The sequence below is a fragment of the Cupressus sempervirens genome, chromosome 1 (genome assembly GCF_028749045.1).
Source record: "Cupressus sempervirens isolate cs-2001-9-10 chromosome 1, ASM2874904v1, whole genome shotgun sequence".
In the NCBI taxonomy this organism is placed as follows: Eukaryota; Viridiplantae; Streptophyta; class Pinopsida; order Cupressales; family Cupressaceae; genus Cupressus; species Cupressus sempervirens.
The window spans coordinates 88,329,166-88,344,444 of NC_143118.1; positions in this window are offsets into that span (position 1 = coordinate 88,329,166).

Genomic DNA, 15,279 nt, shown 5'->3' on the forward strand with positions numbered 1-15,279 from the left:
ATGGAAATTACAGAAAAGCTCTTGATTTTACAAAATTGTCATCAGTCAAAAATTGATGACTTGCTTGCTCTAATACAGGGTCCAATTCCCTACCTCTATAATCAGCTCTTGTTAGATCCAGACTTGGGAGAGGAGGCTCTAGAAGGTTACCTTCATCCAATTTTGCTTGGGTAATAAAAACACCTCCTTGTGATCCAATCTCTTCAAATTGCTCACCTGTGAGTTGCTCTTCTCCAATTCTCAAAGGATATTGGGTGGGTGAATATTCCTCAGCTTGAGATCTCCCTTCTCTTATTACCTTCCACCTCTTTGGGCTAGGCTCATCAGGTCTCTCCTCTAAAACTATACTGGTGGATCCCATTATTTGTTTTCCCTTATCTATAGGAGCCTTTTTATTCTGAATTATAGTGTAACCAGGCTTCTTCTGTACAATTATTTGACCAACCCCTATATTAGGAGTGAAAGCTAACCTCTTCATGGCTTCTCTGGCCTTATCAGGAGAAGAAATAATAAAAAAATGTTTCTTCTCATTCATGGTTTCCATTATTGCAGGGACGTTATTTATGAGCTTATTTATCCTGTCAGCCTCTGTATTAGCATTGTCTAAAGGACTATAATTTTGATCAAAACAATGAATAAATTCTAGGACCCGAGAGTAAACTCTCCACTTTTCTTTTTAAGTTTCTTGTTCTTGTAAAGAAAATTCATTTCTTATAATGTCTTCTGGGTAACATGAATCATGCTTTACCACTCCTAGCTTGATCCTATGCCTCAGATTCTGATTGAAAAATCCCTCAGAATCACAAAAATGGGGGTGGGAGACAGCCATCATATACTGATCCAAAATTTTGTACAAAAAGAGCCATCCTCCTTTAGTAATCACAAATTGATGGGCCAATGTATAGGTAGGGAATATCGACCCTAGTTGCCTCTTTGACAAGAACATTTCCTCTACTCCTCCTAATTGCCATAAGACTTCTATCATCCCTATCTTTAGGGGCACTTGGTAAGGCAAGACATGAGGGCTCCCTTTAAAACCATAAATTCTGAAAACTGTAGAAACAAGGTATGGAATAATATCTCCCCAATTGTGTGAAACATTCAAATTATGGGGGCTATCTATAGGTCTTATAAGATTCATTAATACTTTAGGGATCCTGGGATTATCACTCAAAAATAGACATGTCAACTTAGAGGCAAAATATCTATCAAATTTGACAAAGCTGGCTTTATTTGCATCCCAAGTCATATCTGCGCTCCACAACTGGACTGGTAATGTTTCCCCATTTTCTTCTCTATTCAATTTCATCTCATTTCCAAAATATGTTACCCCTTTGAACAAGAACATATGCATTAATAAGGAATAGTGGCCAAAAGTTTTCTCCACCTTACCTCTCGCAATTCCAAACAAACCGATGTGAATTTCTTCAGCTAGAAAGGAGGCAAAATAAAAAATGACATCTACACCGAAAGAGGCAATTTGAATCATCATATACATAAGGTCAATGGGCATGAAATCTTGCTCATCCTCACCAAGAACACGGCATAGGGTCCTGCATATCTCTACAACTCCAGAAGTGAAAAGGCTCTTCTTAAAAGGTTCTTTAGAGGCTACAGTTATTACTGGCAGAGTTCCTATGGTACCAATGTGTGCCCTCAATGCACCTCCCCTAATTATATCTCTTTTCGCTTTGTATTCCTTTTCTAATTCTAGCAAATTGATTGGAACATGGAAATCTAATAATGGTTCTAAGTGAAAAACCTCTCTAATTTCTTTAGGGCTAATTAACACTAGAGGCACACCATCATTTCTTCTCACAACCCTAATGGCTTGGTCATAGTTTTTGGCAATATCTTCTAGCAAGTGGTAGTCCATGGAAACACTAGGAACTACTAACTTTCCCAAGTCAAAATTCCATATATTAGCATGAAGGGCAAACAGATTCCTCTCTGAAAACCACTTTTTAAACAAAATGAGGCCTGTCTGATTGGTTACTGCATCCCTTACCCAGTTCCCCTTGTCATACAAGCCATCAACAATTTTAAGCCTAGGACTTAATGAAATTAATCTCTTGATCTGTGCAGACTCTGTAGTGGATCCTAAGAGTAACTCTAGGAAATCATCCTGGATATTCCTATTCATATAATTAACTTTCCCAGAGAATGATTTCTTAGGAGGCATCTTGATTGTAACATTGGGAATTGGAATGTTATAGAGGTTATGATCAAGTACTTAATTGATTTTGCCAAAATTATGCTCTTTTGAACTTCTGCAGCTGCTTTCAAATAGATATGAAATTTTTTTCATGTCTTCACCAATGCTTAATCACAACATGATCAACAGGTGCCTATGCTCAGAGAAAATGTAATCTTTGCTGGAGTGGACTGTAATGAATAATAAAAGAAAATCTTACAAATTATACTCTACTTTTTTCTCACATGCGAAGTCTTCGCTCATCATAAATGTGTGGGACAAGATGTCACCACACTTCCCCTTTTCTTTTAAAAACTTGCACCATCAATTCTTGAAAAAACTTGTGATCTGGTAATGACAACTAAGCTAGCTCATTTCCTTACTAACATATTTGTCATCAAACCAATAGGATAACTCCACCTGTGCCTTTCCTTCAATGTTGGCACTTTAGACTAGGCTCACAGATGACCACAGACATGTGTCATCATGTTGCTAACTCGCTATACTTATACCTCGAGCATCTTTTTATGGAAAGCTAGCGACGACCGTTGATCTTATGTCAATCATGTGGCATATATTTGAAACGACTTTACAAGGAATCAATGGTGGGCCATCATTTGCTAACTCGCTATGCTTAATTTCTGAGCACTTCTACATAGCAAGCTAATGACAACCCTTGATCTTGGTCGAATCTCACGGTCAGAAAACCTTGAATTACATTCCTGGGAAGTGGGTCCATGGTACCGCTGTTGCTAAGCTAGCGTGATGCACTAGAATACACATATATATTTTAATCATCTTTTATCTTAGGTTCTGCCATGTTTTTGACTTTTGGGTTAGTCTTTATGTTGCTACCGACAAAACACAACAATATTCGGCTAGCGATGCAACAACCCACCCGAAAACTAGTGCTGAGAAAAGTGGCACAGCTTGCAAGGAATTTTTTTGGGACTTTCCAAATCATCTCTGGTCATAAAAGAAGGCCGCCTTTAGCGATGATTTTGTCCTCGCTATGTCGTTACTAGCAAATCGCTTGTTTATTCTGTTAGCAACTTAGTGACTTGCCGGAGTAATTTGGATGCCAAGTTTATTATTCTCGATGACCACGGACACATGTCATCACGTCGCCAAGTCGCTATGCTTAGCTTTTGAGCACTTTTCTTTAGCGAATCAATGACAACCATAGATTTAAAAGAAATCTGACGGTGAGGTAAAAAAAAAAATTCACAAGGATTAAAACAACAAAATCAACATAGGTGAATAAAAACATCTGTGTAACACGCCAAGGAAAATTTAAAAGGAAAAAGGGACTAGCCTAAGAAAAACACAAACTTAGTTGGAAACCTAATCATCACTAAAGGATCACAACCTAAAATTTTATCTAGGCAAGACAAAACCTATTATACAAAAATTCAGGCCAATAGTGGCTCTGTCTGGGGATGATAGACTATTTGAGTCTATGCAAAAAATTAGAATCTATGGGAGAGCAGACCACATACTTCGTAAATATGACAACTTCAAAGAGCACAGGGCAACACACAAAAACAAGGAACCAGACTGCACAAGGATATTTACAAGGACTTACATAATATACAAAATGTACAAAACAATAGGAAACCCTAAAAACTACTGTTCATGGACAAAAATAAGTATTTTTCAAGAAAAATACCTCTTCAAGAACTATCCATGAACTGACAATTCAAGAATACTGTCAAATACATCTTTGAGTATATAAGAATCTTCACCCCAAGTATTTTCAATTAGATATGGGCCTAACCAAATTGGATCAAATTTTCCATGTTTTCCTTTATCCTCAATTCTAGAATTCCACATAAAGAATAAATCTCCCTCTTCAAACTTTCTACTTATAGTTCTTTTATCATATAGTGTCTTAACTTGCAGTTGCAGCTTTTGGTTCTTTAGAGATGCTTCTCTTTTGGTTTCTACCAGTCCTACCAATTCATCCATTCTTTCTTGCATTTCATCTATAGTAGCTTGATCATACGATTGGATGTAATTGTAGAGTCCCATCAAGTTGTTCTGATGCATTGTGGCTTGAATCCCATACACTAAATCAAATGGAGCTACATCAATTGCTTTCTTTATAGTTACTCTGTCAGCCCAAATTGCCAACTGTAACTTGGAATCCCATTCCTTTTTATTATCATCCAAGATTCTCTTAATGACCTTCAACAGGCTCTTATTTGTGGACTCAGCTTGTCCATTCCCTTGTGGATGATATGGAGAATATGATGACCTTGTCATTCCATATTTATCACAAAACTTGATGGATTCCTCAGACCTGAAGCACATAGCATTATCTGTTACAGTTTTCTGTGGACAGCCAAATCTAGAAATAATATTATTCAGTAGAAAATTATTGACCACTTTAGTTGTTGCATTTCTTGTGGGGATAGCCTCTACCCATTTTGTAAAGTAATCAGTAGCAACCAGAATCCAAGAATAGCTAGTGGTAGACTTGGGGAAAATTTCTCCTATGAAATCCAAACCCCATTGTTGAAAAGGAGCTTGAATCTCCACTAGCTTTAATGGGGTATTTCCTGAGAATTTTAGCTTTCCAGCAAACCTCTAACAAGGATCACATTTCCTAACCATAACTTGAGCATCCTTGAAAAGGGAAGGCCACCAGAATCTAGCCCTCATTATCTTATGTTAGTGGTTTTGGCCATATAGTGCCCCCCACACACTCCAACATGCATTTCTTTCAAAACCTCTTTTTCCTTTTCCTTATCAACACATTTCAATAATACTCCCTCAAAATTTCTCCACGATAGGTTGCTTTGGACAATTACATACCTGATGGCTTGCAATTTAGTATTCCTCTTTTCATTTTCAGGCAAATGGGGAGGAGCTTCTATGTGTTGCAAGTAATATATGAGATTGGTGTACCAATCACACTAGTCCATGTCACATAAGTCAGCTCTGAGATCATCATTTACTAGATTTATCTAGTTAGGCTCTAGATTAGCTTCAGTCATAAGTTTGTCCATACCTTGACCCCTTACTAACTTTTTTATCTATATATCAATGTTGAATTCCTAGATTCTATTGATCCATCTACATCTCCTGCCTGATACTTCCTGCTGAAAAAATATATCCTTGACTGCAACACTAGGTACAAAATTGATAATAGTAGCACCTACCAGGTAACATCTGAAAGCTTTTACAGCCTTTACTAAATCATATGCTTGCTTTTCATTTATTTCATACTTAAGTTCAGTAGACTGTAGTGACTTGCTGAAAAAGGCAATAGGCTGCTCATATCCTTCTCGATTTTTCTACAATAAGACCATAGCCATAGTGTGGAAGGATGCAAAAGAAAAAATATGCATGGATTTTGAATAATCTGGGGTTCTCAATACTGAAGAATTTTTTATTGCAATTTTAATATCCTGGAATGCTTGTGAAGGCTCACCATTCCAATCTATAATGTCTCCCTTTTTGAGCATCTTTGAGATAGGTCTACTAATCTTAGCAAAATTTGTAACAAATCTCCTAAGGAAATTAACCTGGCCAAAGAAGGATTGAATTCCTTTTACAATTTTTGGCTTGGGGACTTTTTCAATAGCCACTACTCTCTCAGAGTCTATTTTCACTCCATCCTTAGACACTATATGTCCTAGTAGTTTTCCTTCTGTGACCCCAAATGCTCATTTCTTTGGGTTTAAAGAAACTCCATAGTCCAGAGCTTTGATAAAGATTTTTTCCAAATGTTTGCAGTGATCTTCAGCCTTATTAGAATATGTTGTAAGATCATCCTAGTACACCACCATAAATTTATCAATATAATCATGAAATGCTACATCCATGGCTCTTTGGAAGGTAGCTCCTGCATTAATTAGGTCAAAAGGCATACTCACATATACATATGTTCCCCATGGGGTTGTGAAGGTTTTCTTGAACTATTCGCTTTCCTTTACTAGAACTTGATTATATCTAAAAAAACCATCCATCATTGACATTAATTCAAAGCCAGTCACTTGCTGCAACATGGCTTCCATATTAGGTAAGCCATAATTGTCTTTCAAAGATGCAATGTTTAATTTTCTAAAATCCACACATAGCCTAATATCTCCATTCTTCTTCTTGATAGGAACCAAGTTTGAAACCCAACTGGAATGCCTGATTGGTTTGATTATCCCACCATCTCTTAGTTTTGTCAGTTCTTCTTGCATTTTTGGGGCAAGGGTAGGATTGATTGGTCTCTATTTTTGCCTGAAAGGTTTTACATTTTCCTTCAATGGTATAACATGTTGGAATAGATTCTCCCTATAAGCCTTAAGGTCATCATATGACCAAGCAAAAATATGTCTATATTTTCTAAGTAGGTCAATCAATGTCTTCCTAATTTTAACAGGAAGATTTTGGCCAATGTAAACCTTTTTAGGAACATCATCAGTACCCAAGTTTATTTCTTCTAACTCCTAAGGTTTGGGGTCGTTAACTCTTGATTTTACTCTGTCTTGGTTATCAAAAATATTTTCCAAGACCACTAACCCCTTTGGCATCTTATTTGTTTTCAATTGCATTATCTCTTGACCAAAAATGGTTTCCTTCCCATTTATGGTTTCAATCAATCCACTGCAATCCATCTCCTAACCGTGGTACTTGTCTTCATTTAACAAAATAATAATAATATATTTGTCATCTTCAAAGACCTGCCAATTTTCAATGTTGTCAGGTATGGAAGGTCTATTTTGCACCTCAATCTAGGAGATTCCTACAAATGATATCTCTTTTGGATTGATTGCTATATTTGCTAACAGATCAGCCATCTTATTTTGAGTCCTATCTCTCCATGAGATCCCAAATGCATCAAAGAATTCTATCTGATCCCAAACTACATTTCTATATTGTTTCAATCTCTTATTCTTGGATAAGTAGGTTCCTTTGATCTAAGAGATAATTAGTTTAGAATGCCCCATGACACATAATTTCGTAATTCTATGATGTATGGCAACTTTGAGTCCTAGCAGCAATGCTTCATATTCTGCAATATTATTAGTGCAGGAAAACTTCAAAGTGAATGAATACCTAAAAGTGTTATTTTCAAGGGACACAAAAACTACACCTGCCCCTGCACCCTCTTTAGAACTAGCCCCATCAAAGAAAATTGTCCATAATTTTGGTGAATTCATGCAACATTCAACTTCATGTTCAATTATAGCAGGTAAGTTTTCAAGTTCCTAAATAATTAATTCAGCCCTAAAAGCATTAATCCCAGTATCTAGGAAACAAGTGGTATCTTTGTCAATTTCTTCTCCTAAAATGTGGTTAACCCTTGGCTCCCTATTTACCCTGACAACTTTGTCCCCTATATGAAAAATAGCATAAGTGAGATCACATTGCAAGCTTCCCCCCATGGCAGCACTCCATTTTTTGGAGAGTAACATTCCATAGTGTGTAGGTATATCTACCACAAGGAAAGACATGGTTAATTCTACTTTAGGATATGCAGCCAATTTGAATGGTAAGGCATTTATGGTACCTATGACTGGAACTTCCCTAGCGTCCATTCCTCTGCATCTGCCCTACTTAGTATCCACCTTCAAACCTAAGGCTTCCATTACTTTCAAAGGCATTATAGTGTTGGAAGCTCCTGAGTCTATCATGCAATTTTTTAAGGTCTTCCCTTTTATGATTAGACTAAGGAAAAAAGGATCAATATCTTCTATAAATGCCACTAAGGAATCATCTAAAAAAATTTGAGGAATTTGGGATATGATACCACTATCCTCGATTACTAATGGGGTTTGTTGGGACATAGTTTGCTCTACAATAATATTATTGTTACCTATTCCACCCAACCATGACAAAGCCTTATTCTTATGCTCTTCAATTCTAAAAAGTTCAAAAAAGGGCACTTTTACAGTAATTTGAGATAACATGGATATCATATCAACAAGTTCAACAATAGTGGGTTTTACAATAGTACCTAGAGTCAGAATCTTTTGAGCAGTAGGCACCACATTTTGCTTGATAACATTAGGTTCTAATTTCTTTGGTTGCACAACTAATTTTGTTGCTTCACTTATCTGAAATTGAACCTTCTTCTTTGGTTCCCATTTCTTACCCTTATTTTCCTTGATCTTAGGCACATCTACATTGACTTTCTTGTTTTGATCATTCATCTTATGAGTGATGTCTTTGATGAATACACTAGATGGCTTTCCTACATCATTATTTATTGTTCTCTTTCTCAAATTGTAATTACTATGGACTTGTGAAATCATTTTTGCTATAATTCTGTCAATCTCCTCTTTGGAGGGCATTCTTAAGCTTGTGAGACCTACATCAAAAAATTTACTGCATACCCTATCTGTATCATACCCTTCATCATCTGAAAGCACTTGCTGATGATGTAAATGATAAGCAATTACCATATTGCAACTTATGTCATCATGGCTTTTCTCTTCAATTTCTTCTTCAGGTTGCAGTCCTTGACCTTGGGCAAATGACTGAGCAACAGAACAATAATTAGTAGAATGAGGTGATTGACATATAATGCACCATGGTATATCATCATTCATATTTATAGTGTTCCTTTGCAGGGGATCTGGAGTACCCTTATCCTTCACATTGTGGGTCTGGTTGGGAACTGGCTTACCATCTTTACACTGAGTGGTGTAAGGGTAATTTTGCATTCTAGGCTGCCTATTGAAATTGTTGTTATTCACAGGGGGTCTTTCAACAACATTTGGCTTATTGAAATTAGTGGGATTCATCTTCTTGAGCAATTCCAAAACCTGGCCTATAGTAGGTTCTTTGGGCTTCTTTCCTATAGGAGTTTTGTCACCCTCCCTTTTATTATTGTTCTTAGGATTAAAAAACTTTGGATCATCCCTCCTACCCAGTTTACTAGATGCCTTCCTATTATTCTCTATATTTATTGCAATTTTATAGGCATCCCTTAAAGTCTTAGGATCCTTATCTCTCAATTGATAAGCCATTTTTCTATCAAAGGCATTGAAATATGTTGCGAGATAGACATCTTCATTTAACCTCATAACTTGAAATAGTCTATACATACCTTTCTAGAATCTTACATTGAAATCAAATATAGACTCATTTGGATTCTTCTTGATGTTGTTGAACTCATTCAACATGAATCCTGCATTAGTGTTGTCTCCATATTGCTCCTTGAACAATTTCTCCAAATCACTCCATGAGGTAATACTATCATTAGGCAACCTCCTAAACCAATCCCTTGCATCCTCTGTTATTGAATGCACTAAAAATTTCATTACCATATCTTCATGTTCAACTTCATAATCATTCAACATATCAATGAAAATTCTCAAATGTTCTTCACCAATAACAACATTATTCCTAGAGAACTTAACCACTTTATCTCTTAAATCAAATGATATGGGATGTGGAGCACCACGAATACCAAAAAATGATATTTGTCTATACTTTTCTAGATATACAGGTTTCTTCTGGAAACCAGGAACATTTGAGGTGCTAGCTATATTAGCTTGACTTAGAGGAATAGCTTGGGATTTTTGAGGTGGGACAAATGGGACTTGGGTGCCAATAGTGGAAGATGAGGTAGGAGCAGATTGGGGTACTCCCTGAGTTGAGATTATTGGACCACTAACTAGTGCAGGAATTGTAGGTGGGATAGAAAAATTGGTCCATGAAGCCAATGCAAAATTAGATTTTATGAATTGAATTTTTCTCCTAGTTTTTGTAGCTTGAGCTTTATTCTCAACCTTCTCAAGTTCTTTTGCAAGATCTTCCCTCTCTTTTTGAGCCTTCTCAAGATCTAGATCTAATTTTGACATGGAGGGTTGTATAGGTTTTCTTGGTATATCTTGAGGCTCATTTATTTGGATTCCTATAGCCTTGCCTTTCCCTTTATCTGGAGCTTTTGCAATGGGCTCTACAGGATCCATTTGAACAGGTTTATAGGCTTGGACTTGAGCAATAACTAGTTCTTGCCTCTGACTTAGGTGCTTTTCTTGTTCCTGAACTTTAGCTCTCAGATTATCAACATCTCCAAAAACATCCTTATGGAGAGTTGTGGTATTCTCTTCTAACTTTTTATTTTGCTCTTTCAAAGCAGCCATCCTTCTTAGCAAAGCATCCCTTTCTATTATGGAATCCATGCTGGCTTGCTCCTTCTCTTTTTCAAGACGAATGCATTTAGCTTCTTCCTCAGCAATCTATTTCTTCAAAAATCCTATTTCAGAGTGCACTTCTTTAGGGTCTACAAAAGTTTCCTTTGAATCAGTAGGGTCATCTAAATCTATAAAATTTGGTTCCACGTATAGGGTTGCTTTGGGATTAAAAGGATTATCAAATCAATTCCTAAATCCTAGCCTATAATTCATGTCTACTACAGGATCTGGCCTTGATGAAGCAACTCCTATAGTGGACACATCCTTATCCTGGAAAACTCTCTCATCAAGTAATGGGGTACTGAAAATGCCTCCTAAGAGTCTTGTAGTTTCAAATTCAGAACTAAGTGAAGAAGACTCTCTCCCTAATACTAGTTGATAATGGGAATTAAGGGATGGATTGCCTTTGGGTTTCCAAGTGGGATTTGGATCTATCTTCTTCTTATTTTGATTCTTTCTACCACCTTGGGGTAGATCAGTATACATTGATACATTAGGATTGGCTCTCATGTAAGCTCTTGTGTTCTTTCTCTTGTCAGCCATATTCACCTTCTATTACAACAAGCACTAGCTTCAAAACCTTGACTGAGTCACCACCCTATTTCAGGAAAATATGTAATGACACTTTTGCTGACTCAAGGAAAACAATACACAAGTAGAAATAAAAATATCTAGCATAGACAGACCAATCACTAATATCGTAAGACTACAACTCTTACTTGTTAGATAAGACACTTGGATAGGTTGGATATGTCAGAGTGTAGCAATGGTACTTGGGCTTTATCTTCTTTAAATTGTCAAGGTTTGTCACTAAAAGATTCCCTTATAACCACAAGAAAAACTTAGATCATATGACACACACGTACACAGTAGGACCAAAGAAACTGTAGTACTTTTTCACAGATGTGTTGGACAACTCCCCAGCAGAGTTGCCATTTTGTTGGTGTTTTAAAATGCACTAAAACTACTAAGCGAAAAAATTCTTAATACCAGAATGACAATACATACACAATCTAAAGACTAGCCAATTCTTATTAACAATTGCATATGCAAAGTATTTGGACCCAACTTCAACAAAACCACTGATGGTTTTCTACTCTTTTGGCTCTACAAAACCAAGGTGGGTGTACCCAGGGATGATTCAAAACTAAAACAACTGTATGAGGATTATTCTTAGTTTCATTCTGATTCTCATTTCAAAATCTTTAGACGTATACATAATTCTTACTAACTTGGTAAACACATCCCATAAAATAGATATGGCCAAGAATTCTTCTATATATATGCAGATGTTCTTAACAATAGTGGCTAACTGAAGCTAAAACATTCCATGCAGATAAGTGCTAGCCAACTTTGAAGATCTATAGGAAATAAAAGTAAAGTTTGATTTAATAATGCTGCATTTTGATAACCATTTATGATATATCTCTCCTTCAGCTGAATAAATTTGATCAGTGCCTAATCCATTGGGGTTTAGAGTCTATAGCAAGTTCTCAGATCTAGTTTGTTGCAGTACAACAAATTCTATCAGCAATTCTTATTATAATTCATCATTCAAAATGCTTTCCACTACTAAATAAACGTTATCGCATTCATCAAAGATTTTATTTAATCCATTGAATTAATAGCAGTGATAAATAGATATACAACCTAACTAGACTGCATTCAATTGCACAAGCCTTTACTTATACAATATCAAGACAACCAAGTAATTGAAAGGAGACAAGATTCAAAAAGAACTAATATGGGGACAGTTAACAATTTGTATTCATTTTCTTTGAAAATGGTATATCCTTTACAATAGACTCAAAATGACCTTTAGAAAGAAATAGAGCTCATTCTATATTCATTTATTCTCAGATAATTGAAAGAGAAAATACATCATAAACTTGTTTTGAAAATTTGGACCAAAAACAAACTAAGCATATTACTTAGAAAAATAGAATTCAGACAATTCTTTAACCTTGGGATCTCACTTAAATAGTGTGAGATGCAACAAGCTTTAGGCTAAAAGAAATGACAGGTGTCCTTAAAAAGAATATTTACATACACCTACCACAAAAAGACAAAAAGTGTGTAACAGAAGATGTCCAGATCAAAACATTCTCTTAAATGAGTCAGCTTTTGTTAATATGATTTTGTGTTGCTGATTGGTTATTGATCTAATTTCTCTATACAAGTAACTGCCAAATTAGCCGACGATGAAGCTTGTTTTGATGATGGCATATTAACTTCCACCTATAGGCTATCTTCATCTTTATCTCAGGTGACAGGAACAACTTCTATCTTGTCCTCTTCTCTAGCCTTATCAGCATCCTATGGTCTTGGCTTTGTAACTAAAAATGACAGGTTTCTCTTGTCTTCTTCTTCTGATTGGGCTTGAGAAATGATAGCATTAGCAGTTTGGAATTCCTCATCCTACACATTATCACTGTCAGTTTCATCTGCATCCAATTGTTCACTAGAAACCATTTCTGCCATCCACCCATCAAATAATGCATCATCTGGCCAATTTAATTGCAAAATATCCTTCTATTTTTTTAGCACATATTTAGCCACATTATTAATATCAATGAAATCCTGTTTTAAAGAATCAAAGAATTTTTTGGCTTTCACCATCTCCTCTATTGTGGTGGCCCACCATGCATGCCCAGTTTCATTTACTACTTGATTCATTCTTAAACAAAATGCGTCATCAAGTTCTTTCGTCCATTCCTCTTTGCTTTTTAAATTATTTTTCTTATCCAAGGCATGAGGAAATAATTTGAAATTTTGACTCCTATATTTTTCCAAGTGAATTATCATTATCTTCTGTAAATGTGTCCTTTTATTATCAAAATCAGCAAGGTTAAAAGCAATATCAAATATTTTTTCAATCTGATCATCGAAAGTATCTATAACAGATACACACAAAAAGGTTACTACTTTTTCCTTTCTTACCCACTTATCCACAATAGGCTTTAGAGCCTCATCATTTCCTTTTAATTCCTCCCAAATGTTAATCACCCTGACCAATTGATGATGAATTAATGGCCATTCAACTTTGTCTCCCAGATATGTAAGAGCTTTTTTTAGTTTATCTTTATACTTAGATTCCAATTCTATATGTAAGGCCCATAGTTTAGCCTTTTCTTCTTCAAATTCCTCAGCAGTGTAATATCGTGGCCCCTGGGGTGTATCTGGCTTGGTGGATTGTTCCAATAGCTTATTTCAAGCTCAATCCTCCTATTTAAGTCTTTTTTGTATGCATCCACCACTATCTCATATTTGCTTTGTAACTCAAACATAACATGTTCCTCCTTGTTAGCAGTGACCAAAAGAAACTGGGAAGACTCCATATTCCAATAGGCTGCCTATAGATGGGAGGTGTTAGCAACCCTTCTTACAAGTATGTTTCTCATTAGTTCAAACTCATCTGGTTGTGAGGATGTGGCTCTAGATCCTTTTTTCAATGAGCGACTGACCAAAGCATCTTGATCCTCAATGAATGCAGTTCCTTGGAAATCCTTTTTATTTGGGTCTTGCAATTCCAATTTATTTGAAATAGAATTGAAAATTAAGGCATCTACAATATCCCAATTTGGCAACAATAATATGTTAGAGGCTTTTACCATTTGCCTTCCTTCTTTAGGAGTAATGTTCTCGAATTCCTTCATCATTTCTTTAATCTGGTCTTGTATGGAAGCTTAATCCATTTCTGGATGCTCTGTCTTCATCCTTTTACATTTCTCCTCAAAGATGTTCATGTTTGTACTCCATGCAAATTGCTAAAAATCTCTTGATTTTAAAAAATTGTAATCAGTCAAAAATTGATGACTTTCTTGCTCTAATACAGGGTCCAATTCCTTGCCTCTATAATCAGCTCTTGTTAGATCCAGACTTGGGAGAGGAGGCTCTAGAAGGTTACCTTCATCCAATTCTGCTTGGGTAATAAAAACACCTCCTTGTGATCCAATCTCTTCAACTTGCTCACCTGTGAGCTGCTCTTCTCCAATTCTAAAAGGAGATTGGGTGGGTGAATATTCCTCAGCTTGAGATCTCCCTTCTCTTATTACCTTCTACATCTTTGGGCTACGCTCATCAGGTCTCTCCTCCAAAACTATATTGGTGGATCCCATTATTTGTTTTCCCTTATCTATAGGAGCCCTTTTATTCTGAATTATAGTGTAACCAGGCTTCTTTTGTACAATTATTTGACCAACCCCTATATTAGGAGTGAAAGCTAACCTCCTCATGGCTTCTCTACCCTTATCAGGAGAAGAATTAATAAAAAAATGTTTCTTCTCATTCATGGTTTCCATTATTGCAGGGAAGTTATTTATTAGCTTATTTATCATGTCAGCCTCTATATTAGCATTGTCTAAAGGACTATAATTTTGATCAAAACAATGAATAAATTCTAGGACTCGGGAGTAAACTCTCCACTTTTCTTTTTTAGTTTCTTGTTCTTGTAAATAAAATTCATTTCTTATAATGTCTTCTGGGTAATATGAACCATGCTTTATCAGTACTAGCCTTATCCTATGCCTCAGACTCTGATTGAAAAATCCCTCAGAATCACAAAAATAGCGGTGGGAGATAGCCATCATATACTGATCCAGAATTTTGTACAAAAAGAGCCATCCTCCTTTAGTAATCACAAACTGATGGGCCACTGTACAGGTAGGGAAAATTTACCCTAGTTGCCTCTTTGACAAGAACATTTCCTCTACTCCTCCTAATTTCCATAAGACTTCTGTCATCCCTATCTTTAGGGGCACTTGGTAAGGCAAGACATGAGGGCTCCCTTTAAAACCATAAATTTTGAAAACTGTAGAAATAGGGTATGGAATAATATCTCCCCAATTGTATGAAACTTTCAAATTATGGGGGCTATCCATAGGTCTTATGAGATTCATTAATACTTTAGGGATCTTGGGATTATCACTCAAAAATAGACAT